This window comes from Ambystoma mexicanum, chromosome 3q, assembly GCF_040938575.1.
Source record: "Ambystoma mexicanum isolate Mex_15411 chromosome 3q, UKY_AmexF1_1, whole genome shotgun sequence".
NCBI classification, from domain to species: domain Eukaryota; kingdom Metazoa; phylum Chordata; class Amphibia; order Caudata; family Ambystomatidae; genus Ambystoma; species Ambystoma mexicanum.
Window position 1 is genome coordinate 425,080,225 of NC_090926.1, and position 23,611 is coordinate 425,103,835.

Here is a 23,611-nt window from a genome sequence, read left to right on the forward strand (position 1 = left end):
GGGGCCCCCTTCCTCAGATTGCCTTCAACGGCCCACCACAGAAGGTCCTGGGCGACCGAGGGTGGCACCTGAAGAGGGTCCGATAGCCTGCCGGAGGACTGAGACCACTGGAGCTTGAGTGCCCACTGTAAAGATCTCATCCGCAGACGAGCCTCTGGCACCAGCAGAATGCAGGATGCCATGAGGCCGAGCAGTCTCAAGAACTCGGGCGCTGGGAGATTCTGGGCAAATTGAAACTTGTGCACCATCTGCTGAATGTGAAGAGCCCTCACCTGGGGAGGAAAACACTGCCCCAGGGATGTGTCGAGGACTGCTCCGATATACTGGAGCCGCTGCGTTGGTGTCAAATGGGACTTCTTTAAATTGAGGGAGAAGCCCAGCTTGTGAAGGGAGTGGCAGGTGACGGACAGATGATACAGGACTTGCTTGGGCGAGCTCCCCCTGATCAACCAATCGTCCAGGTAGGGGTAGATGTGAATCCCCCCCCTTCCCTGAGATGCGCTGCCACCACCACCATGAGCCTGGTGAAAATCCTCGGTACGGAGGTCAATCCGAACGGCAGGACCCGAAACTGAAAGTGCGAGTCGCCAACCGCGAACCTCAGGTACTTCATCCTTGAGGTCGAGAGACACCAACCAGTCCTGAAGTTGAAGGGTCTGGAGGACTTGAGAGAGAGAGTAACCATCTTGAACTTGTCCTTCCTGAGGAGTTTGTTCAAAACGCGCAAGTCCATGATGGGTCTCAATCCCCAGTCTTTCTTCGAAATCAAAAAATAAGGGGAATACCATCCCTTGTTCCTCTCCGCTACAGGCACCAATTCTATGGCGCCTTTCTCCAGCAGGGCTTGAATTTCCTGCGCAAGGAGCGGATCCGGACTCTTCAAAGAGAGGTTCCCAGGTGGATTGTCGTGAGGTCTCTGCTGAAAAGGAAGACAGTAGCCGTGGGTTATGATCTCCAGAACCCACACATCTGAAGTAATGGCTTGCCACTCTACAAGATGCTGCGCCAGCCTTCCCCCCAACCGGCGAACCATGGGACCTGGGCCACATGACTGAGTGGTAGCGGCTGCGGCGTTGCCTGAGGGCAAAGAGGCAACTGCCCGAGCGGCCTTGGACCTCGAGTAACTTTGTTTCCACCTCTGGCACTCCTACGGTGGCCACTTAGACTGCTAGCTCCTCTCGCTTTACTGAAGGACGAGTAATAGCGAAAGGAACCTCCCCTCCATTGCTGTCCCCTAGGACGAAAAGGCGAAGGTTGGCGAACTGCAGCGCCCAACGACTTCGCTGCAGCTTTGGAGGTCTGCAACCTCTCAAGGCTCTCGTCAGCCTTGCTGCCAAAAAGGTATTCACCATCAAAGGGCATGTTGTGGAGCAGGGACTGCAAATCAGGAGCGAACCGGGACTACCGCAACCACGCAAACCTGCGTATTATGGTACTCGCCGCCATGGACCGGCTGACACAATCTGCCATGTCCAAACCCGACTGAACGGCCTCACACATGGCATCCTTGCCATCCTGAACCATAGCAAGGAAACCATCCCATTCGTCCCCTTCGGGAATACGTTCAGCTGTTAATGCAACACAGTTCCACAGAGTGTGTGTGAAACGAGACAAGGCACATATGGAGTTGGCCGTCTGAAGCGCCATACCCCCTGAAGAAAACACTTTCTTCGTCAAGCCGTCAAAACGCTTGTCGTCCCTATCCAGAGGGATGGTAGGATACGACGCCTGCTTTGCTGGGGCCGTAGCCGCCTGCACCACCAAACTCCGGAGTGGGGTGCCTGGACAAGTAGCAGGGGTCGCTACTGGCTGGACGGTATTTTCGCAACAAAGACTTGCCCACTGCCGGGAGACTCTCCGGAGCAGTCCAAGCCGCCGCCACCCTTCTCTGCAGAGCCATATGAAACGGAAAAACTGGGTCAGTGGGGGGACCAAGATCAAGGATGTCCGTGAGATCATCCTGAACGAAATCCCCTGGGGGAGCTGACCAACCCAAGTACTCGGTGACCCGAGACATAAGGCCCCAATATGAAGAACCGGCATGAGTGCCAGGCTCCGGCCTACAAAACTCCACCTCCGGAGAGGTGTCCAGTCCACTGGCATCATGCAGTGACTGCCTCAGGTCATCAAACTGGCTACGACCCGAGATAAGCTCATCTGGTACCATAACCGGAACCAAGCTGTCATCAGAGCCTTCATCACCCTCTGAAATGTACTCCAGGCGGGAAGAGGAAGACAACTGGGGACCAATGCAGTGCCTGACCTTAGCCAGAGCATTTCTAGGGGCTAACCCCATGCCACGGGGTCCCTCCGACACCACCGCCTCCAAAGGCGTTGAGGGCGCTGAACGAGTCGGCACCGGCAGAAACGGCATCGAGCGAATCGGCGTTGACGTCAGCTGTAGCGCCGGCAGCATCAGCGTTGTCGACACCGGCCTCAAAGTCGGAGCGTGTCTCTCGATGACCTATGCGCCGACAGCATCGACTACCCCCTCGGAGGCAGAGCCTCGAGAGTAATCGACAATGACCTCAGCACCACAGGCGTCGACGTCTTCTTCGAAGACGGCACAGGCTCACATGGTCTCGAGCGCGTCAAGGACCAGGACCTGGAACGGGCATGGCGAGAACGGCTACCCTTGTCCGAGCGGGACCTCTCCCGCGAGCCGTGCCGACCACCCAAGCCCAAAGGTGTACGAGCGGCGTCTCTCGACTGGTGCCGACCGACCCCACTCGGAGGCGCGGACGGACCGGTGCCCTGCGATTCAAGAATCGCTCGCATCTGCTTCCCGAAGGAAGCCCATTCCTCTGGTGTCGCTTGCATGGAGGGATAAGCGACCCGCCGACGGGTGGAGTCCTCGGAAGAGGACGGGGAAGATGACCGATGCTGGCGCTTCTGGGAATGCCTCGAAGAGGCGGAGGAGTGGCGGAGGAGTGGCGAGACCGACTCCTGGAAGGAGACCCACTGGACTTCTGACGAAGACGCGGAGAGTCGCCCCTCGAGTCATCCGTCGAAAGCCCCGCAGACCTCGACTTCCGGGGCTTAGACACCCGACCTACCGACAGCTTCTTCTTGCGTTCCCGCAAGGCCTTTGCCTTGAGCGACTGGCAGTCGACACAGTTGTCCGTATCGTGGGCCTCCCCGAGGCACCAGAGGCAGGCGTTGTGCGAGTCTGTGACCAACATCTTGGACCCACAGTCCCCGCATTTCTTGAAGCCCGGACGCGGGGTTGAAGACGAAGTAGACATTGCCACGAACAGGTCTTTCACAAAAAACCAAACAGGTTCAACGAACCGAGAATTGAAAACAGCAAACTCCAAAGAGTCGAGGCGTACCGAGATTCACGAAGCGAACACGTTCGCGGAAAAAACGGAACTGAGGCTATGGGAGTCTTGCGTCTTACTTATCACATCGGGTGACGTCGGCCGTCGGAGGAGGTCCTCGGGGACGGCGCATCGACATCATTGACGCAGGACGCAGACGCCAAAGATTTTCCGAAGCAGCACAGCTGTCGACATTACCTGTCATAGATATGAATACGTCGGAGGACCCAATCCCCTCGAAGACAGGGTTCCATGTAGAGTTTTTGGATGTGATTGGTAGATGGATGTGTGACTGTTTGAAAGCAGTCAATAGGAGGGGGTTAAACAAACATAAAAGTGAACAGGGTAGAGGGGCTGTCCTGTGTAAGAGCTTCCGCGGACACCACAGTAGTTTGCGGGCAGAGCGCGTGCCATCCCAGTCCATTAAGCTTGCCCGGCATGGAAAGGGGACTGTGTAGACCTCCGACAGTCGTGGATGTCCACAGACATTGGAGATCAGCCAATCAAGTTTTGTGGGTGTGGTGTACAGGAAGACTGGGTAGCAAGAGTTATCTTTGTTGTGTGCAGTGAAGATGACTATGGTTTTGAGGATGCAGAGCGTTGGTCCATTGGCTTATGGTCTATTCTGAGCAGTGTGGATTGTCTGAGAATCTTGTGTTAGAAGAATGTGAAGTTTCCTGTTATGGAGTTCAAGGAACGAAGTAGGCAGAATTGATCCTGTTTTGTGAGAATATGGTTACTTTCAAGCATCCAGACATAATTGTAAAGGATGCATTTGCAAAGTTAATGGAGCTGTTCCCACACTCCAAGACACATTTTTTTCAAATAGCTAAAAGACCAATGTGGTTGAGTTCCAATTTATTTTGTCCACAAAAGAAAGCAAGGCGCAATGTGAACAAAGCTGTATGTGCGTTTTTCCAGGATTTTGGAATTACATCTTTTCATAAAGAAAATATCAAGTTTGATATAGTGAATATTTTTTGAGGAGGTGGAGTACATTTGACTGAAGTCAAAAATTAGATTTTTCTTTTGAATATCAAAAATGCACAAACAATTTTTGTTAATTTGTGAAATATGTTGTGAAGTATTTTTTTTAGTAGTTGTAGAAAATACACAAAAAACAGAAAAGAAATTGGCTTAGAAAAAATAACAAAGTTACTCACTGTAGTGACTACCTTATTATTAGTCCATAGTCCCCTTTCCTCCATACTTGTGGGACATTCCGTCCTTTGGGACAGGATCAGGGCACTTTTGTTAAAAAGCATCAAAATAGAAAAACTTGTGTCCTTCTCTTTTTACGTGGGGTAGCGCACATGGCAGTAACCCCGCCCTCCTGAGCTCCGCCCCGCGCATCGCCCTTCAGTCCTATTCAATAGCCAGGTCTGCGACCATTTAAGCAATAACAGAGGATACGTATTAGAGGGGATGGTGGACGGGCATATGGAGGAAAGGGGACTATGGACTAGGAATAAGGTAGCTACTACGGTGAGTAACTATGTTATACTCTTACATACCTTCCCCTTTCCTCCATACTTGTGGGAGATTCCAAAGCACTCCTCACAGGTAATACGGATGGATGGAACTTCCTTACTGAAAAAGGTTTTTAAGAACAGCCTGGTAGAATTGAGCATCGGCCCTGGAGCTCAGGTCCAAACAGTAATGCTTACAAAAAGCTGATGGGGAAGGCCATGTAGCTGCCTTGGCAATGGTTTCCCAGGGAACATATTTTTGGAAGGCAACAGCAGCCGCTTTGCCACGTACAAGATGGGCATGAATGCCCTTCAGAGGTTGAATGCCCTGAATGGTATACGCCTCTGAAATATAGGAGACAATCCATCGGGAGATAGTAGCCTTTGAAGCAGGTTTCCCTTTCGGGTCTCTGAACGTAACAGAGTTGAGAGGAGCCCCTGAGTTCAGTTCTGTCCAGATAGAACTTCAGAGCTCGTCTGACATCTAAATTGTGTAATACTCTTTCGGCATCCGAGGCCAGGTTTGGAAAAAAGACAGGTAATGAAATAGATTGATTCAAATGAAAATCAGTCACGAAAGGAAAGAAGGATGAGTGCGGAGCACAACCTTATCCTTATGTAAGGTAAGGAACGGATGTTCCACGGACAAAACTTGAAGCTCGCTTACTCGCCTTGCCAAAGACACTGCAATTAAAAAGGCAACCTTCCAAGAAAGGTACTTTAGATCCATCATAGCTATGAGTTGAAATGGTTTATGACACAAGGCGGTCAGGACCACATTTAAATCCCACTTTGGATGAGGATTGCATACAGGTGGAAAAAGAGATAAACCTGCGAAATGCCTTTTAATGACTGGGTTCGTCAAAGAAAAATAACAGGCGTCAGTGTACAGGTAGGCGGCAACAGCCGACACGTAAGTCCTACAAGACAAGACATGAATGCCCGAAGCAGCCAGATGAGAAATGAACGAAAGGACAGTGTCAATCGTAGCATGTCTGGGGTCTAGTTGCTTAGCTAAACACCAGTGACAAAACCGGAGCCACTTGCTCCTATACTGAGACCTCGTAGTAGTCTTCCTGGCCACTTGGATAATGTGCATATTTGTCCTCGGACAGGTTAAACTGCGCTAGAGATTTGAATTCAGGCACCAGGCCGCCAAGCTGAATAATTGTGGGAAGGGGTGCCACATCTGCTGATCGCACTGGTGAAGCAGGTTGAGAATCAACGGCAGTCTGATCAGAGGATAAATCGACAGATGCTGAAATTCCGAAAACCAGAATCTGGCTGGCCACCAAGGAGCCATGAACAGGAGAGTGCAATTCAATCTATTCCTGAGCTTGCAGAGTGACCGATGAATCGGAGGAAGAGGCAGGAAGGCATATGCCCTCATGTTGTGCCACGGAATCTCGAGTGCATGCCCTAGAGCGGAGGTCCAAGCCCATTCCTGGATGCATAAAGAGGAAGTTTCCCGTTTGTGGCAGTCGCAAAAAGGTCCACTTCTGGAGTGCCCCACTGGCGAAAGATGTTGGAGAGGACCTCCATGTTCAGTTCCCACTCGTAGCTGGCCGCTGTCTGTCGGCTGAGTGAGTCTGCAGTCACATTGAACTGCCCCAGAATGTGTTCCGTCCAGTAGCCAAATGTCGTGCTGGATGGCCCATTCCCAAACCTGAATGGCAAGGTCCACAAAAGGTGGTGACTTGGTACCACCCTGCTTGTTGATATAAAACATTGACACAGAGTTGTCCATTTGGAAGGGGACCACCCGGTTCGTGATGGAGGGTTGAAAAGCTTTCAGTGCCAGAAAAACAGCCAGGAGTTCCAAATAATTTTCAAGAAACTGCCTGTCCTGCAGCGTCCATAGATCGAATACCTGGAGATGATCCAGCGTCGCACCCCATCCCAGAAGGGAGAAGTCAGTGGTGATCATCATTTGTAGGCAGGACTCCTGAAAGGAGGCCCCCACCGTAAGATTATTGGTCAAGGACCACCATAAAAGGTCTGCGATCATGCAGGACGGAACTGGGATCATCTTGGAATCCGAGTCCGAAGCCTGACACCAAAAGCTCTGAGGAGCTAGCTGTGTACGCCTCATTTTGAGACGCACAAGAGGAAGAGCAAGCATGCTAGAGGCCATGAGGCCCAGAAGTCCTGTAACCACCAAGCCGTCATGTGCTCTGACTGGATGAAGAGTTGACATGTGGCGAATAGATCCTCAATCCTGTCTGCTGTCAAATACACCCTGTAGTCTATCATGTTCCAACAGAATCCCAGTCAGATCAGGTATTCGTAAACAGTCATGGAAGATTTCCGCCAATTCAACGACAGCCCAAGATGGAACAGGAGCTGGAGGAGAGACTGGAGATTGCTCAAAGCCGTCAGAGGACAAGGGCTGCGTAGGAGCCAATCGTCCAAGTACGGATATAGATGAACACCCTGTTAGCCGAAGGAAAGTTGCGATGACCGGGATCTTTGTAAAGACGCACAGCGCCGAGCTGAGACCAAACGGGAGCACACAGAACTGGAAGTGCTCCCATCCCAGGGAGAACCGCAGATATTTTCAATGCGGCCTAGGATGTATTTATACATGTCCTGAAGGTCATCTACACTGAGCCAGTCACCCTTCCGAAGAGAGGACTTTATTTGGCAGGGTGTGATCATCTTGAATTGCTCTTGGGGAAGATAAAGGTTGAACTGGGAAATGTTGAGGGAGGAGCGCAGGCCAGCCTGGTTGGGTTTGGGCACCATGAACAGTCTAGAGTAGAAGCCCTCCCCTTACTCCCCGAGGGGAACAGGTTCCACCCCCGTGATGTCTAGAAGCTTCTGAAGCTCGGGTCTTGGTAAGTTCATCATCCGTAGAGATGGAGCCATGGAGCCACGCTTGGCGGGAGGTGCCAATTCCCACCATCAGACCTTGAGCTGAGGAATCCACATGGTGTGCCGCAGCTTTCAGGAAATCTTGTGCCAACACCATGTCGTCCGACAAAACTGCCTTGAAGTCGTCTAGCCTATCCGCAGGAATGCACTCTTGGAAATCAGCCAACTTCTTCCACAACTTCATATTAGCTGCTGCCAGGATCAGCTCGGTATTTGCTTGGCGAAGCTGCAGTGCTGAGTTGACAAAGACTTTCTTGCCCAAGGAGTCCAGAATTTTCTCTTCCTTGAAGAGAATCTGAGCCGCAGCCATAGAGGTTGCAGAGGCCGGCTTGGATTGAAGCATGGCCGCAGCTACCACCGTCGAGGAAGGGAGCGGACAAGATGCCAAAGCTATCTCCTCAGAGGTGTGAAGCCTGTAATGGGCGTGGATTCTCTTATTGATATGCAGCCCGGTGTGGGGCTTATCCCAGACCTAACAGGCCTCAGCCAAAACGTCCTTCTGGAGGAACAGGCCAGTATGGGGGCCTCAGGTACTGGAATGTCGAGGAGGGCCATCATATCCAGAACCCGGTCATGGAATGCTCTGACAGAGCGGTGCGGCGCATAGTTTTCCTGATCTGCTTGAGGGTCATCCAGTGAATCGGGAGCGGACGGCGGGGCCGCCACAGGTTTTAAAGTGCTATCCAGCTCTACCTATGTCTTCTCTATGGGAGATAGCGGAGGTAGGGGAGGAAGCGCTGGAGGTGGACCGATAGGAAGAGGATGTACCACTGCAGGAGGTGCCAGGGTGGAAGGTGGAACCAGAGGTTCAGGGTAGATTTCCTTGAAAAGACCCTTCCAGTACTCTTTCATAGGGTCAGAATGCACGGCCTCTGAATTTCCCGAAAAATACATCCTCTGATGAAAGTTTAGGCGCTGGGATAGGCAGAGGCCTCTCATATGGGGCATACCCCGACAAACGCAATGAGGATGGTTGCCAGGAAGGCCCACCACCAATCGGGTCTGCATAGACCAGCGGAGCAGAAATAGGCGGAAGCGAGACAGTATGTGGCAGCGGCACCCGAGCACGCCAGTCATAAGAAGGGCGGAACAGATTTTTACCTTCCACTTGAGGCAAAAAAGGCTGCTCAGCCCTAAAATTAAGATTCCCAGCACCCACCGTCGAGAACGTAGGTGTAAGGGAAGAATCCAAAATGGCCAACGTGGACCATGAGGGGTGGGCTGCCATTTTGTCGATGCCTGAAGAGAACTGCGTCACATGTGTAGATGAGGCAATCGTCTCCTAAGGCAGCTATGGGGACTTAATAACACCCCAGCCTTGACACAAGGATGCTCAGAAGAGCTGGGACTGGGGGGATCTCGGATGCTTACTTTACATCTTGGAGGTGGCCCCAAAATTGGCCTCCAGAGGAGGAACCTCGGCAGAGCCGTTAACAGAGGATCACTGCAACCCTGAGTGCTGGAAAGCTGAGGAAGCTGAGTCACAGTGTGTTCAGGGCGCGGTGCTGCCCTTCTCCCGCCTGCGCTGTTTATTCCCAAGCGCCAGACATTCCGCAAGGCCATCGGCGGGTCTCTGAGCGCCCTGTAGCAGGTGTTCATCTTCCGGTTATGAGTGTTGAAACTCGGCTGGTGTGCGGGAGGAGTTCAGGACCCTCGCGTCAGGTGCCGGAGCAGAGAGGAATGGGATCCCCTAGAGCCTGACACTGAAAGAAGAGAGAGGCAGTGGAGCCCGCAGGCCCAGGTCTACAGACACCGCTTCCGAGATGAATAACCTTTCCTTCAGTGAGCTGTGTTGCCTCTTCTGTTGCCCGCCATGCCCAGGGAAGATTGCCTCAAATTTGGCTTTTTTGCGTCCTGATCCAACATACACATTGATGTGTGATGAGAGTGGAACACACTGGACTCATCTTTCAGAGCGAGCAGACTGGCAGTACTCCTCTAGAGAAAAGGATACCATTGAATGTTTTATGACGAGAACCAGCAGGGGTAACCGGATTGCCTGCATTGTTGTGCGTTGCTCACCAAATGCCAAATCTACTCTACTCTTCTCACATGGAAATGCTGTTGACTTAGGCCAAATGAGCAGTTTTTACATTGGGCTGGGTTCCCTGATTAATTGTAACATATTCTCTTATGATTATTCTGGCTTTGGAACAAGTTCTGGGAAACCAACTGAGAAAAATCTATATGCTGACATTGATGCTGCTTGGGTGGCCCTCAGGACAAGGTACGGAATCCGCCCTGAAAATGTGATAATTTATGGACAAAATATAGGAACCGTTCCATCTGTGGACCTTGCTGCTCGCTTTGAGAGTGCTGCTGTTGTACTTCATTCTCCTCTAACCTCAGGAATGCGGGTAGCCTTCCCAGAAACAAAGAGGACCTACTGTTTTTATGCTTTTCCAAACATTGATAAAGTCTCAAAGATAACCTCACCATTGTTAACAATCCATGGGACGGAAGATGAAGTCATTGATTTCTCTCATGAACATTGCCAGAGACCAGTAGAGCCTCTATGGGTCGAACAAGCAGGTCATAATGATGTGGAGCTTTATGGACAGTATCTTGAGTGATTGAAACAGTTTGTTTCACAAGAGTTGGTGAATTTATAAAACATATTTTGTACATGTCTTGCTAGGGTTTGTTCCACTGCTAGACTGTGCACCATGGTTAATCTAAGAAATGTATAACCTGAGACCTGAAGGTTTGCTTGCAAATCTTGTCAGTTGCCTTTAAAAATGCAAGTAAAGGTTTGGAAACATAAGTGATGATGGTTAAAATACCAGTATTAACAATTGGAAAAACACTGTCATGCAGTCAAAGCTGAGGAATCACCCTTACAGACAAGACCTTAGGAACAGGTCTCTCGGTTTTGTCGGTACAGATTTTGGCCTCAAAAAGAGGAACCTCGGGTTTCGTCCCAGTATGTGTAGCTCCCTCGTGAGGGGCCTCAAGCCGTGGCTTGGTACAGAAAGCTCCAGAAAAGGAGACCTCAGGGCGTGCCCCAGTGTCTGTATGGAAATCTCCAGAAACTGAGACCTCGGAGCGAACCCCGGTGTCCAAAGCCAGAGATGAACTATGAACTAGGCTAAAGTTTAGCACCTGACAGGTGAACCTCGGAACGGGTTCCGGTCGTGGGAACCCTCTGAGCAAACTCTGGGACGCCTATTAGGCCTGCGGGGCACCTCAGGAGAAACCCTGGTGGTAGAGCTGCTCGAGCACCACCAGGACTGAGAAGACCCTGGGAAGGAGTCCCCCGGCCGGGGTGCCCTAAAAAGTAAGGAACTTACAGGGCGTCTCTTTTCGTTGATGAAAAGCTGAAGATGAGGTGGAGGAACACGCTGAAAGATGTCCTCCCACTGAAGAAGATGGTGTTGGAGTGCCCGGACGGAAAGAGGATTGCAGTAGAAGTACAAACCCCAGCAGTGTTCCAGCCCAAGACACTCCAAGCAGATAGAATGGGGATCCACTTTAGCGAAGAAACGTTTGCTTGAAGAACAGGACACAAATCCCAGACACTCCGGCATAGACAGAGGACTTAGCGAAACTTTGTTTTCCCAGCGATGCAAGTGTGTCCAGCCCCGACCGCGCAGAGAAAAGGACTGAAGGGCGATGGACGGGGCAGAGCTCAGGAGGGCGGTTTTACGGGCTCGTGTGGTACCCTGTGTAAAAAGAGGACGACAACATTTTTTCAATTTTTTTGCTTTTTAACAAAAGGGCTCTAGTCCCGTCCTGAAGGACGGAATGTCCCACAAGTATGGAGGAAAGGGGACGGACGTAGGAGTATTATTACGTACACTAGAACATTTTTTAGTTCAGTATATAAAATCCTCTCCAAATTCTTTTTTTAAAAAGGTTCTTTTAAGAGCCACCATTTTTGAACGAACAAGTTAATTTATTTTTATTCCCCCACCCCACCCCTGGAATTTTAAAGGTGTCAGTGGAATACACAGGCTTCAAAATGTCCCGTGATATTTATTTTTAGTTCTATTTATACTGTGTAAGGTGGCTCAGAAAGAAGCCTTTTTTGTGTTTTTTGATTTTGTATCTTTTTGGCTTTTTTGTTTTTTACAGGAGAGGCAAGGAGAGTGAAGGGGCACCAACCACAGATACGGAGGGGCAGGTGGACAGTGGAAGATGCTGGCGGCCTTTAAATTTAAGGTAGGTGGCTGTGTCTCTCGTGCTCCTTGACCACAGTTTACCACAGCTTACAAAACTGCTACTCCTGCAGATCAGTGTCGCAATACAAACATAGTACTGTGACCCACGAAAGGTAAGGGTCAACAGCATTCTGCATGGCCTGTGTGGTGGCAAGAGTGGTTGAGGAAGATGGGGTCGAGCTTGTCAACCTGCTTCTTTCTCCCTGAGAAAGGAACAGCCTCTCTCAGAGCACCTGGGGGGTTGGATCTGGTGTAGCAGCAAATGGAGGTGGTCCCGTAGGAGTACAGTCCAGGTTTCCTGCGACTGAGTACACTCGGTGCATCTCACCTTGGCTGCCCAAGCCTTTGGTACACCCCAAACGGTGGTAAAAGCCTGCCACACCCATGACTCACTCCCGAGCACTGGAGGTAGGCACTTCCTCTAACCTCATCTTGCTCTTCATCTTCATCCTCTTCTGCATTTCCGCTTCTATATCCTCTCCAGGCCCTCCAGGTGGTTGTGGTGGTGGTTGGGGAGGAGGGCTGGCCAAGACATATGCCATTCTTTGTGTCCTGCAGCAAGTAATATGAAAAGATACACTCTCCTGGTCTGCCAGATTGAGAATGAGTAAAAGTAATGGGTGGGTCCCTTTATAAAAACCCTCAGCGGATGGTGCGACTGTCTGGGCGACTAACAAGTCGAGAATAGGCCTTGGAAAGTTGTAGAAAGTTGACAGATCAACTAAGTATGGGTCTAGAGATGAGTAAGGGTACACTTTCAAGTTGAAACATCCTACATTGGCCAAAATTGCAGTTTCAAATGTCCGCGGTCATGGACACCATCTGCGGACACGCTGCACGGATGCGGTCACATGAAGACGTCCGTGGCAGCGGGTTGCAGCGGACACTGTCGAGCGGGAGACACTGGGCGCATGCATGTCCTCAAATGGGTGCGTTGTCCAAGGACTAATTAAAAGTGCTTGATGCCAGACCCGAATGTCCTGACACAGCGTGACAACCTATTTCGCAAACTGAAGCCTCGAACAGTCGTATAGTCCGCAGACTAATAGTTGGGGTATTTACAGTATCAAAAATAAATGTATGAAAGGGATGGGGCATCAGGATGGGAAACACATGGGAGAATTTTGAATTTCTATTTAATGATCATCAGGGGAGGGAGAGAGGGAGTGAAATTTCAACAAAGCATCTTTAATTTATATTTTTGTAATTTGATGGGGGTGATTGCTGAGGGCAAAGGGGGCAGCTACAAGAACGACAGCGATAATCAACTTTCTAAAACATTATTTTTTAACAATTTAAAAGTTCCTTGAAGTCATTACTAAGTTTATCCAATTTTGCAGACAAGGTCAGGTTTTCATTATGTGCAGTTTGGGATAGAGATTGTTTTTGTGATTCTTGGGATTCTCCAAAATTAAATTGTTTTTTTTTTCATGTAAAGTATGTACTATAAAAAAAGAAGAAATTATTTCACTGAGCTCTGTATAAATGACATTATTTGTTCATATTGAAAGATATATTGTTTTCCATTAGAGATGTCATCAGCATTCATTTCCTTTCTTTTGGAAAGTTTTCTTCCAACCACTGAAGCGTGTTTGCCATTTTTGTAAAAATAAAATAAATTGTGATATTTGTTTATAAGAAATGTTTATATAATGAATGGTAATAGAGAAGTAAATACAGTGTACTTACTATTTGGTAAAAGGTTGTTTTGGAATGAGCACTTGGTGTATGTGAGTCTGTATGAAGAGTTGTACTGAAGTGATAATATGGGGTGTACAGTTATGGTTTGTGCTTGGTGCATTCCATTATATTGTGTGCTAAATGATTTGTACAAAAAGGTATATTTGGATGTAGTAAATATAAGTAACGTTTTATGTGTTTGTTGGTTGAAGGGTACAACATTTTCTGTTGTCCCCTGTGCTTCTAGATTTTGTGAATGCTACCTGATGTCTGCAGACAATCGCGCTGTCCGTGGACTCTGGAGCATCTAAACTGCGGTTGAGTATGTTTTTTTAGGTGTAATCATTAAAAATAGGTATAAGGAACTTGCAGCAAATTAAAAGGGTTGGGGAGGTCTGGTAAAAACCTATGAAATTCAGTGAACACACTTTGTTAAAGGGACGTTATGGTTACAAGTAAAACCGAAAAAACATTTAAATTCACCGGTAATGGTAAGCTAAGCAACCATAACTCACGCCACCAGTGTGCATTGCTAAGACTAACACCCAGAACATCAAATATGACATCACAAATGTCATCGAACAAAATGGTAATCATTTTATCACTGTGAAAGGATAAAAGAGAGAAGTACTAGAATGTGTAGATATGGATGCAGGTTTCAAAAAAGGTGTGTATATATGTGAATCTGGACCCATGTGGTGAATGATTTTAATTGAAGTCCCTCCCCATGTGTTCTCTCTTCCAACCTTTTTTTTTAATAGCACTCTATTGCTTGGAAACTAGATTTTCCTTATAGAAATCCCATGCATACCTACACAGGTACACCATTTCTCTTCTGCCACACAACAGTAACCTGCATGTTAATAGAAATGGAGAGTAAATTTTCCAAAGCGAGCAAAGTAGACCATTCAAAAACCACCATTCTGACCGAACTATTTCATTTGCACTCTTATTTCATATAAATATGCTTCAAAGCAGCTCTCATATCATGATATGCAAGACCTGGCTTTGTTAGCGCACGCCAATTTTTATTTCTGTACAGTTTAAAACTATGAGAACAAGAACGCAATATGAACTGAACCAAAAAATCAAGACTTATTAATGAGCCATTCTACTTTAATAACTTACACATAGTCTAATAGCTTGTGAGATACTCACATGCTTATAATCATTTGACACAGACATGCAACTTGTTTTTATGAAAACGTTCTTTTGCCAATCAAATAAGAGTATATTCAGCATCATCCGTTGTCCAGAGCAACACGAAACACAGCTGCACTATGGCCAGGATGGCAGGCTGCGCCCTAGGGCAACGAGGTTGTCTTTGCCCCTCGTGCCAATCCCTGTGTATGCCACTGGTGGAAAAGGTTGAGTTATGAGATCGGATTCGCTTGGGCTTAATGCAATAGTGGTTGAAGACTTGGAGATCACAATACTGCATGGAGACGACCCATTTCCCTTCACTATGCCCTTCAATTTCATTCAATCCCAGTCACCATTTCTGTTCAGGTTTTCTATTTGGATATGCACGATCAGGAATGGAGCAGAGGAATAAAATAAGAGTAATTTAATTATTCACCCTGCAGCTATCATTTAAATATCTCCTTTTACAGCAACCCCGAAGCGATATTGTGTTATAGCTTCAAAAACGTGCAGGTAGGAACGCACCTCTGTGGTAATGCAGAAGTATAATGGAAGAAGGAGCTAGATTGTGAGGGTACCATAAAATAAAATGCGTGTGTATTATTAGCACTACAACAGTAAGGAGAAAATAGGGGCACATGTTCAAGCCTGGTTGCCAGATTTGCCACATCCCGAGAAAATGGGAGTCACATTTCGGCAAAAGGAGAACTGTATGAATGATTCATTTTTATACTTTAGCCACCAATTGCACACTCAAAGTCGATATTAACTATGTTTTAGGGATGCAAATTTCAATTATTTTGGTCATGGAGTAGAATCTTACACTTGAAGTGATTACGTTTACATACTTGTGTGATGCACAACTATTTCATTTATTAGCCATTATCTTGACATTATGAATATATTTCCGGATGTGCCAAGAACATGACAAAAACGTACAGCAAATAGGCAATATTAAAATTAGCTGAAGTCAAACCATGAGCAAGAACCAAGCCCTGTTCTCACCAAAACACTATTGCCACAAGGTTGTAGTGCCAAAATGCTGAGATGCTATTTTCCATGACTATTCCCATCATTTATGAAAGACATGTGGTAAGCAATCCCATCTCAAATTTGAAGCCCAAAAAATAAAAGCAAATAAAGTTTCTGATGGACGACAATATGTAGAAATCCTCCAAGATCATTGCTAGTCAACACAGAATCCCACTGTGTCAGATTTTGTGATTAGAGCAGTCAGCCGTCAGCGAAGGCACAATGATTTGGCAAGGCGGACACAGAGCCAAATCTTTGCCTAATTTGGAATGCACCACCCACAAATGGAACACGGGCTCTAACAAGACCAGAATGCATATCTGAACTCACGTCAAGCTGTTTTGCAAGGCAAATTGCAAATATTCTAAATAATTCATAAATTAGGTCTACCGCCTCTTTTGAATGCAAAGTTTCTAAATTTGGTGGGGACATCTAACCAACTTGGCAGCAATATAATGCCATTTTGCGATCTCAGGAACATTTTATTATATTTGAAACAACCATCAAAACCTAAACGGTTGCCCCAATTAAGCAAGTGGAAGCCCACTTTCAAATAACCTTGGTTTCTGATAAAAACACGAATTACCTTTTTGTAAGCTTGTCCTGTAAGGTGGATCGCCTGCAAAGAAAATCCCTCCACTCCATGACTTTCCACAGTTGCCCTGCATTGCTTTGACATGGTCTCCTCCGTTTAACAATCACCAAATGATGTATGACGACTGTTCAGAAAGATGCCATAAGTCTGCAAAGTCATGAATACAGCCACCTAGTCACTGATACAATTGTAGCATACTCTCGAAATATCACTACAGAAAGCCTCTAAACAGTCGTTATGGTAGGGCTTGGGGAAGAAACGGTTAACCATACATTTGCAGAAACGTATAAGAGATGGCAAGATTGGTGTCTCCTGGGGAGTCAAAAGCTGCTTCAGTAACTCAGCTCGCTATTCCTCTCCAATATCCTCCATGATCCAATTAGGCAGGGAGCGCAGGAAATGGCTGGATGGACTAGGCAGCCAGCCCAATGCTGTTAGTGCACAGGCCGAGTGGGGGGGGGGGGGTGGAGGGGAGCTGGTGGATAGTCCAGCTGAGCCGCCCCGCTTTCTGAAGCCCCATCTCCTGAAAATGAGATTAACTGGCCATACTAAGGAGCTGGTAATTTAATTAGAATCGAGCAGATGCTGCCATGCTTCATGTCAGGTCGCGGCCACATCCTGCGCAAGAAGGCAAAACTGTCCCACTCGCTAATCCTCAACTCCTTCCCCGAATGGTGATAAAAGGTCCATTTACTGGACTTGTGATGCTGGCAAACAGCCATTTCCCCCAAAAAATAATCATGGAGTTCACAATCTGGAAAGTACATGTATGACTGCACCCTTCAACGCCCCGGGTAAGAGTACCATTATTCCCAAAATATTCTCCCTCTTTTTGTGTGGCTTACCTCGAATGAGCACAAGGACACCATTTTCCCAGTCCCGGAATTTCCTTTCACAAACCATTGCATGTCACATTTCAGAAAACTAGACCAAGACAATGACACTTTATTGTAAGAAAATACAGGCCTGGTACCGTGGACGTCCAGTGACCGAGCAGATGACCAATGCATCTTCACTTTAATACGATCCTCTGGGTTTGCACACATGTGCTGGTTATCCTTAACAGTGCAGGGAAACTCATCATTTTGAACCGGAATGAATTACAGGCAGGGGAATTATTATCAATCTCCCCAATTACATGCAAGAGGAACTAGGCCAAGGAAATCCCCTGTACCAACAAACAGAAGATCCAGCCGTAGGACAAAGTTCTACTGTGTTACTTGAAAATTTAACAACAGCCATTGAAGTATGAACAATGCAGCATTCACCACACTCGCTCATCGATCTTGAGCCGGTCGTCCAGTTTTGATAATACATGGTCACAAAATGAAGTTATATCTTAGAAAACCTAACGTGGATTGGGATTGGTTAGTAAGAGAAACTATATACATGTTATACAGGGGGTTTGTGCGATAATTGGGCAAAACATATGGTGGCACCTCCTGCGACCACCTCTAAATGTAAATGAGCTTAATGTGGAAGGTGAATAGGAACTGGGTAAAGAGGGTCTTCTTAGCCTTGCAGCTTGGTGAGTTACCAGGCCAAGTGCAACTATTCAAGGTGGCGAGAACGACCCCGGAGGTGCTGCATGTTCTCAACAAGTTACCATCTCCAATCTCCTAGAGCTGGAGACAGAACATTCGGCTTTGAACCTGGTATTACTTTTGTATCTTCCTGCCTTTGGCTGGATGGGAGCAGCGACTTAAGTCTGGCTCGAATTAATAGGCTCCGTCTTGCAGGTTCAGATCATAATGTGGAGGGACAACAAAATGAATTTCTCCTGCCTGGAATTTTGAGGATTTTCATCTTCTATTCCTTACAGGTGTCCTATCACTTCTGCTAACTTGAAACTAATTATCTCGGTGTCCTTGGCAAGGCTGCGCACAGTGGTTGCACTGGGAACCCGGTCTGTGTGTTTCAGCGGGATCAGCCTGCCAGCTTTTCTCTGTATTCAAGTCCATTCTGCTCCCTCCATCACTCCAGTGTACTTGTGGCTTCCATCTTGATTCACATGGCTGCCCGTGTTAGTTGCGTTTAAGTGTCAGCAAGCAGTTCATATGTATTCTTGTGCATCTTCCCATTTCCGCATGACAAAGGTGTATGTGTGTCCGTCCTCTATTTGAGTCATAAGCATCTTCTTTATGTCTACCAGCAATGTAGCCTTAAGTGTCTGTGTAACTTCATGCAGGGGTGTCTTTGTGCTTCATGTTCAACGCTTCTATGCCATGGAGTCAGTCATGACGTCATCGGATTATTTTGAGGTTACTTTTAGTCGACTTGCTCCATTGAGCAGCTGTATCTCTTCTACAAAGTCATCAGGATAGGGTAAAAACAGTTGTCGGAGGGAGTAGCATTTCTTACACCTGCGATACATTGATGATGGGCCCAGGAACTATGGACATCTCTGGTTTCTCTGCCACCGAGATGAGTGGAATAGGTGCAATGAGGGCCATGTTTAGGTCTCCCTCTTTAGGAATATCGTGGGATACTCTAGGTGGGTGGTTTGTATGGAGATTCAGAGGCAGTTGGTGATTGTTGGCACCACCTGTAAATGTGCTGGAGTGACATGTACCAATTGTTCTTCAAATAAACAGTTTGCGAGCCCACCGTGTTGCTTGATCATTCGACTGATCCTTATATTGATGAGCTGACCAGGACCCCAAATCAAACCACGGCTGACCATTGAGGAAGAGTCTCTGTGCTGTAGTGGATGAAATTGCTGGGCTGCCGCCTTTGCGAGTGGCTGTTTTGCACAGGACCCCAACAGATCCCCAGCATCGTAGTTTGTGGAATCCTTGAATCACAAAATCCATGGGAGTTCCAGAAGCAGCGGGGGGGGGGGGGGAATCAGGGTACTGGTGAGAGTGGGTGGTGACTGAGTTCCACATATTTGTGAAATGAAGGAGCCTCAAACCATTGGTACATGGTAAGATTATTTAATAGCAGTGAGATGGTACAATGCAGCCCCCCCCCAGCCACCTAGCATCCATCAGCCGCTTCTCTTGGAACCCATCCACCTCACATATGGCACAAACACATTCTATATCCCACAAACCCACACATTCTCACCAGTTGATAGCCCAATATATTATAATTTGCAGCACCAAATATTACTAGTGACCCTGCATTAGAGGCTGTATGAGCCACATATCCTCTTATCATGCAGGCCGCTTGAGAGCAGCGACATTGGAAATACAGGACACTGTCCCTGCACACAGGATCATCACAGGATGGGCGAGGGTACGGGTGGTTTAAAGGGAAGTAGGAACAAGGAACTTTCCTAAAGTCAGTGTGTAAACCGAAACCCACTGCCTCAAGTTGGCCCGGAAGTTCATTGACAGACTAGAAAAACCTGGATTGCCGCTGACATTCTTGCCAATACCAGGAGAGCCCCACCCACCCTAATCATGGGTGGGTTGGAAAGATGTGTTTAATCTTTCATTTGTAGCTATAGGATGGGAACACTTTATTGATTAAAGAAAACACTTTGCCTTAAGGTGCTGTTTAAAGTCAAAGGTAGTGCATGTTATTAAGGGTTTATGAGAGGCATACCAACTTGGTGATGTGGCAATGAAGTTGTACCGGGTCTGGCCATGCCCCCAACAGCCCCACCTGTTCCCAATTATGAACGAAAATACAAGCTGAAAAAGGCTCAGCAAATAGTTAGCAAAACACTAAGAGCCAAGTAGTTACAATTAAGAGTAAAATAGATTGTGTGACTTAAGTAGGGCGACAGGTAGTTAGTATTTTGCTGCATATACAGCCCAGGAATAATTAAATGGTGACACGCACATGCAGACATGAAGAACACAACATGGTGGAGAATAAACAGGAGTACCGTCATTACTCAGACGAAACCCAGCAAGGCCTGAATTCTGAAATGCTGCATCCCGACATAAAATTGCTTAACACAACTTCCAGGCCTCATGAAGCTCAGACAGTGGGCTCCCAGCACCAAGGTCAGTGTGTAAATGGAGTTCTGCGTAGAAACTGAAATCACACCAGATAACGTTTCCCAGAGCACACGGCATCCAATTCTTCAGGTTAATTAGTTTTGATTGGTAGCAGTGAGAAATACACATATCCTTGAATGCACGGTGCAAGTAGCTACTCTGCCAAGTGATCCCATAATGAACGAATTCACAACACCCTGAGTGGCTGCCGAAGGAAAGCACATGTTAGGATAGCAGAAAATCCAATAAAGAATGAATTTGAGATCTGAACAGTGGTCCTCTACCATGTGATCTGAAAAATGGTAATTAATTCCAGTACATCCAGACACAAACTACATGCCAAGGCCACAAACAAGTCTGGCAGATAAGGCCTCAGGCCTAGGAACGAGATAGGATTCCATGCATGTTGGTGCCTGGCAAGACTATTAGGTTTTGTTGCCACATCTTAATTTACTGCGGAGGATGACTATATTCAGAACCCGATTATGATGCACACATCTAATCATAAGATCCGAGAAAGACTGACAAGCAAGGCATCCCGCCTTGAAGGAACCGCTTCATTGCTCTGGGATGAAAAATATTTCTACATTTTTGAAATATGCAAATGCCAAAAGAGTGGGGAGATGTACAGGAGGCCCCCCAGATTCAGTGCCGTTGGCCACTCCAAGGACAAGACTGGAAAATATCTGCAAGCGAAATAAAGGGAGGATATCACAACAAATTGAGAATGGGGTCACTGTCGAAGTTTGGTGCATTTTCATTGTGGGGTTGAAAGGCATCTGTCAATGCAAAAAAATGTCTAATTGCAAGCTTTGTGTTGCAGATGCAACAAGAATGGTCACTACACAAGTATAAGTAGTGGGGACAAATTAGCAGGAATGAAACAAGAATCAATGTAAGTTCTGTGGTTGGCTAGGATGCTGATAGTAAATTCTGCAATAAAATGATAAAGGTTGTGAATGTGGTTTTAGGAGACAAATGAGTGACCCAGGTGCCTTTGGCTTCATCTGTTGTAGAAAGAATGGGGTTTCCCGCAATCCTACAGATGTATCAGCTACTTTACTCCCTAAAAATAGGAAATGCTCCCAAAAAAATAAAAATGGGAGTAAAAATGCTCCCAACAAAAAACAGGAAACGGGCACGTAGCACCCTGTGCCTCTGCTTTCACTCACAGAGCTATATGAATATTTTTGGACGATTAGTGCATGTAGCAATTTTTATTTTTTTATTTACTGAGCATTTGTTAGGCGCCTATGCAACAGAATTGTGTTTCGAGGCACCACTAGGCTAATTGGGGCTGGAACAGAGGAGTAAATAACAGTGGCAAAACAGTAAATATACAACTGTGGTCCTACTAGGCCATGTGGCATTCGTACATGCAAGTGCAGTGGAGAGAAGTGTGGGAGATGGGGAAACAGGGTGTGTGTGTGTGTGGAGGGGGGAGCAGGTTAAGGGCAAGTGCTTGTGGGTGTCCGGGAGGGAAGTGCCAGGGGGAGCCAGGAGTGAGGCCACTGGCAAAGTGAGCAAAGGAATATGCACACCTGCCAGGCATGGTGCCCGTAAGGGCAGTGCTGAGAAGGGGTGAGTGGGTGTGGGTGTTGGTGTTGACTGGGTAGAGGACCTGGTAACTTGTGAGATTCCTGAAGGACCAGGCCCCCAGATTCAGCTGCAGTGAGGTATTACTATGATCGGAGGAAGTAAACATGTATCTTTTAATGTGTATGAATAACAAGGTGCAAAGAAATAATTATTACAAAAGCATTTCAGTTTTCTAGTTAAAACATATTGTTACTCGCTTATAAAATATTCTCATTGGGAATTGTATGTACATTTTTATTCCATAAAAAATAATTTTATTCCCAACTTGAAAAAATAAGGAGTAAAATACTCGCACTTAAAATCTTATCTGGAGCACTGGTTACCTATGTTGGTAGATTTGATATATCATTACAAGGATATATTGAACAAGTGTTCAGAGCATTGTGGCCCAACAAGGGGTAAAGATGGTAAGTGAGTGGTATTGACCCAAAGGCATGTGGAAGTGAAAACGCTGAGGTCATACGATTTGTAGAAGATAACAAATAGTATACGGTGTGGTGGATCAGAAAGGAGCACACAAACTCAGTGGTGCCATTATATTCTGTATTTTATTAAAATAAAAGGGATAAGGCCTATCTTTCTCTATCGCTATGGGTGTCCTTGCCCATTTTATTACGTAAGGTGATTTTCAGTTAGTCGGGATTGTGAAAACAAATAAGTTTGCTGTCCTAAAAGTACTCCCACTGACCCAACACTTATACAAAAACTAACTTGGGTCAGGAGAATGACTCCCTTCTCATGAAAATACTTTTAGGACCAGCTTTTCAGTAGGCGATTCAAAATGATTCTCTTGAAAATGATTCTTGAAACTGATGCCACTCTGAAGTTAATTCTATTACCCATCTTCCAACATCTCGCTTGTAAATCGTTTTTTTATGACTGTTTGCATTAAAATCTTGAATTCTTTTAAAGGATTACTTTGCTTTCTCTCCTCTGGTTTTATCCCTCTAGGGAGGTGCTTATTAATTCTTGTTTCTTGTCTGTGAATCTTAATGTTTGCATTAATAGCTTCTTGATGTAATGTGTGATTCATTTGGCAAATTTTCTCAATGCTCTTTTTGGGTTCCCTTTTTCCTCCAATTCCATTCCAATTCAGTTTTTGTACAGGGATGAGGTTCAATGTTTGCAATAATTATTCTTTGTAGTCTTCCATGGCCTCTGGTTCTGCCTGTTACCGCCCTGATGGAAGGGAGTATCAGTGGGAGCATCCTTTGTTGTAGAGCATTATTTGACGCACGGATAGCGAGCGGGTCTTCTGTTTCGGCATCTCTCCTCATGGTATCCTGTTTCTTCATGGTAATGCAGTTCAGCGTTTGACAGTACCGACTGTGGGTTCCAGTTGTCAGTGGTATCGGCAACGTTGCATCGTCACTTGTCCTACTAAGGATACCTATCCTTGGTCTCGTCACCACCTACAAAAGGGCTCTGCGATTGACCTTGCTTCAGCGTAATGCATTTCAAAGCATCACAAGTTTGAAACTCATGGGCTCCTGCGTCTGTCTCTCAGGTTCGCTGTAGAAGGCTTGGGGAACTCTCAAGCTGGTGGGTCTCTCTGTGTCTGTCTCTCTCTCTCTTTCTCTCTTCTCTTTGTGAAAAAGGGGAAATAAATAAACAGTTTGATGGACGCATACGCTTGTGTGATTTACAGGATTTAAAGGACTTTAGCATAGACTGGCGTCCCCTTCCCATGGTGAATGAGGAGATGATGACTGAGAAAGTAAAATGGTGTGCACCCTCGACTTACCATCTGCTTACCACAAGTTGGATCTTCATGTTGATTCCCACC

General features: G+C 46.8%; 1 protein-coding gene and 1 pseudogene across 4 annotated transcripts in view; one reads left to right on the forward strand and one right to left on the reverse strand.

The window, feature by feature from the left end:
• The window catches only part of PCDH1 (protocadherin 1), a 635,879-nt gene that overhangs the window by 206,481 nt on the left and 405,787 nt on the right, over positions 1-23,611 (reverse strand). The gene's annotated exons all lie outside the window — the stretch shown is intronic.
• Positions 9,427-10,475, forward strand: LOC138581871 (alpha/beta hydrolase domain-containing protein 17B pseudogene; annotated as a pseudogene).